The sequence below is a fragment of the Chrysochloris asiatica genome, unplaced genomic scaffold (assembly GCF_000296735.1).
Source record: "Chrysochloris asiatica unplaced genomic scaffold, ChrAsi1.0 scaffold00191, whole genome shotgun sequence".
Classification (NCBI taxonomy): Eukaryota; Metazoa; Chordata; class Mammalia; order Afrosoricida; family Chrysochloridae; genus Chrysochloris; species Chrysochloris asiatica.
In genome coordinates this window covers 4,953,525-4,957,866 of record NW_006408709.1, presented here as the reverse complement: position 1 = coordinate 4,957,866, position 4,342 = coordinate 4,953,525, and the positions used below count along the sequence as shown (strand labels likewise).

Below are 4,342 nucleotides of genomic sequence, written 5' to 3'. Positions count from 1 at the left end.
TTCTTTGTTTCCAACCTTTGCATGCCAATCACCAGTAATTATCAATGTATCTCATTTGCATGTTTGATCAATTTCAGATTGAAGAAGTTGGTAGAATTCTTCAGTTTCATCATCACTTGTTTTGGTGGTTATTGTGGAAATTTGAATAATATTGGTATTAAAAGGTCTTTCTTGTAGGCTTATGGACATTATCTTGTCACAGACAGCATTGTACTTAATGACTGTTCTTGATAAGTTCTTTTGATGATGAATGTAACGCGATTCCTCTTCAATTTGTTATTCCAGGCTTAGTAAACCATGTGATTGTCAGATTCAAAACAACCAATACCAGTCCATTTCAGTTAACTAAGGTTTATTGATGGACATGCATTTCATTTCATTTTTGACAGTTTCCAATTTTCCTAGATTCATACTTTGTACATTCCATGTTCTGATTATTGATGGATGGTTACCCCTGTTTCTCTCATTTTGAGTTGTGACCCATCAGCAAATGATGGCTTACTCCATGTGTGTCATCACGGTCAACTCTACTTTGAGGAGGCAGCTCTTCCCCAGTCACATTTTGAGTGCCTTGCAACTTTAGGGACTGGCTCGTCTTCTGGCACTACGACTAACAATGTTCTGGTGCTCTGAAGTCTATACAGTTTTCAATAGAACAATTATATTTCAACCATTAAGACATATTTGCATATAGATTATTTACCCTAAGTTGTTTGTTGATCTTTTTTTTTTCTTCTTCATTTCCTGAGACATTTATTGGGCAGACTAGTGTTACGGGAAAGGACAGTGCATGGAAGAAGAGGTTTGGTTGCTAGGCCGTGAATCTAGGCTTTTGCTGGTGACACAGGACTCCGTAGGGGAATGGGAACTTGACCTTGGGGCCGTGGAACTGCTTGACAGCTTGTGGACAACACTTGCTGGCTGCTTGTTGTTGTTTTTAAGTGGTCTTGAGTGAGCTGTGGCACATAGCAACCTTGTATAGGGTTTCGAAGTTGTGACTGTTGAGCTTGAACCACCAACCTTTCTGTTCAAACCGACTTTGCAGTCCAGAGCATTAACCCACAGAGCCACACCAAGACTCCAGCCTCCTACAATTTCATGATCTGGATAGAATGGGCATGTATGCAGTGCTGAGAGCCCATGCCTCAGTAGCACTGGATGAAGGTGCCAGAGGTGGTAAGTTCCAGTACTCCTGGTGATGCATGTTCTGGGTCTTGTTTTGGGAGTTTTAGTGCAGCCAGATACCTAAGTTCTTCACCCTCAGTGGGGATCTCTTGAACAACTGCCCACAGTACAGAATCTCTCTGGAGGATGTCTTCATTTTCTTCAGTTGTGAAACAAAGTACCAGAAGTGGGACTGGTGATGATGTGGTTGGGAACAAAGATGTGTATTTGGTACAGTGGTGGTGTCTTACACTTGGGGATGGGCAGGCAGCACCTCACCAACTTGTACTCATGAAGTGTGCACAAGGCCTTCATGGGAATTGCTACTCGATCGCCTCTACAGTGAAAACACTGCTCCTATCTTTTAAAGTTGTTATCATACCTACATTATCCTTTTGTGGAAGAAGAGAAAAATAATATACTACTTTGTATGGAAAACATCTGTAAGAGAACACATGAATGCACAGTCTAAGATCAGAGAAAACTATTATATTTGAATGGCAATCTTGAAACAAATTTCTCTGATATCTCCTGTCCAGTGCTTTCTCCTCTAACTATGGCCTTTTGGTAGAAAACGCCTGTGTGGTTTGTTGCCACTATTTATTGTTAAGAAAATGGGTAGCTGGAAGTCCACAGTCACAGTGGAATTTATATATAGGGAGTTCTAATCAGGTCCTCTGTAGAATAAGCAATAGACTTTGAACCCCAAGTTTGGTGGTTCAAGCCCACCAGGCATTTCTCAGGTGAAAAATGAAATTTTCTGCTCTGGCAAAGACTTACAGCCTTGGAAACCCTCTATGGGACTGCTATGACTGTGAATTGATCTATGGCACTTAGCAACTCAGGTCCTTTACCCATGAGAATGCAGACTGCAAATTACACAATCAGATTATATCTCTGATTTTAAATTCTTCCCTTTTAGCATCATGCTATTTTTTGTTTTGTTTTTACTTTAAAAAAAATTTATGAAATCATGTATAAAACATTTGGCAATTCAACATTAGCCTCACTATTTTAACTGCATTTCCATTTAGAATACTGTTGATTATTAATGATATATTCTCTGATTTCATAAGAAATTTACTCCCCTTCTTTATAACTAGCATGACTTTGGTCAACCTTCACCCACTAATTTATACTGCTGTGGTTCTTAGACTTGACAAGCCTTCCTATCCCTCCTGGATAACCTTTCATTGTTGCTCCAGATCTTAACCTTCAAATGTCAGCATTTCCCCCTTGATTCATTTACACTATCAAGCACAGTTAACGCTTTGACCCTTTCCTTTTCTCCAGTTTATCCACGGCCAATAAGTTCCTGAAGGTGATTTACTGCCATATCACTACGTCCAGACAATTGATTGGTAACATTGTCTCTAGTAAAAGTTGTGTTCCACTGAGAATATCCCTGAAAAAACATGTTTACCATCACTTTCTGATTTAGTTCAAGTTTTCCAAGAAATCCTTCACTATCCTCGGACCTGCGACTCATCTGTAAGTTTGTTATACTGTGGTGGCTTGTGTGTTGACTGTATGCCACTGATATTTTGAAAACCAGTAGGGCTACCCATGGTGAACAGATTTTAGCAGAGCTTCCAGACCAAGACAGACTAGGAAGAAGAAGAGGAAGACCACTTCTGAAGACTTATTCACTGAAAACTTTATGAATAGCAATGTAACATTGTCAGATATAGTGCTGGAAGATGAGCTCCTAAGTTTGGAAGTCACTGAAAATATGACTGAGTAAGAGTTGTCTCCTGATAGCAGAGTTATCCTTAGTGATGTGAATGGAGCAAAGCTTTTAGTGCCTTTTTTTGCTGATGTTGTACAAGGAAAACTTAGAACAACTACAAACATAATTATTAATCAGAATGTACAAAATATGAATCTAGGGAAATGGGGAGACATCAAAAGTGAAATGGAATGTATGAAGATTGATATCCTAGGCAATAGTGAACTGAGATGAAATGGTATTGGCCAATTTGAATGGGACAATTATACAGTTAACCATGCCAGACACAAAAAAAATGAAGAAAAATGGTGTCATATTCACCATCAAAAAGAATATTTTAAGATGTATCTTGAATTTCAATGCTACCTGTGATAGGATAATATCCATATATCTACAAGTTGTTGTTGTTGTTAAGTGCCGTAGAGTCAGTACTGACCCTTAGCAACCCTGAATAGGGTTACCGAGAAGCAACTGGTGAGCTTGAACCACTGACCTTGTGTTTCAAACCAACTTTGCAATCTAGCACATTTACCCACAGCACTATACCAAGACTCCTATACTTACATGTAAGACCAGTTAATAGGAGTTATTCAAACTTTATACCAACAGCTAAAGACAGTGATAATGAAATTGAAAATTTCTATCAACTTTTTCAGTCTGAATTTGATAAACATGCAATCAAAATGTGTTAATAATTACTGGTGATTGGAAGCAAAAGTTAAAAATAAAGAGGAAGGACTAGAAGATGGAAAATATGGCCTTGGTGATAGAAAAAATGCTGGTGGTCACATGATACAGTTTTGCAAGATTAATACCTTATTAACTGCAAATGAATTTTTTCAACAACATAAAAGGTGTTCTGGTATGGTGCTGTACGATAAACACAGGACTGCAAGGTCAGTTTGAACTACAAGGCTTGAACAGCAATTCAAACTCACCAGCCTCTCCTCAGAAACCCTATATATATATATATATATATATGGTCAATATGAGTTGGAAGCAACTAAATGGCACTTAACAACAACAATATACATGTGATTCAAACTGACTATACAAGAATCAAATTCTGCTGTTGGTTTATGAGCCCGATTGCAAAGCTGTCTGAACTGCAAAGTTAGCAGTTCAAGCTCACCAGCTGCTCCTCAGAAACCCTATACAGGATCACTATGGGTTATCGATTCAATGGCACCTAGCAATAACAACATGGATTGGAACTAACTTGATGGCATTCAACAACAGCAACAATGTAAAGGGATAGTGGAGAAGCTGAATGTCATAAGCCAAAAGAAGGGCAGCAGCCAACTGTGGAATAAACTATCAATTTCTCATATGTAAGTTCAGGCTGAAACTAAAGCACATTCAAACAAGCCCATGATAGGCAAAATATGACCTTGAGTATATGCCATTTGAATTTTGAGACCATTTCAAGAGTGGGTTTGATGCATTAGA

General features: G+C 38.5%; 1 pseudogene; it reads right to left on the bottom strand.

Moving 5' to 3' along the window:
• Nucleotides 1-579: 579 nt before the first annotated feature.
• LOC102835877 lies at nucleotides 580-1,479 on the bottom strand (annotated as a pseudogene).
• Nucleotides 1,480-4,342: the final 2,863 nt, after the last annotated feature.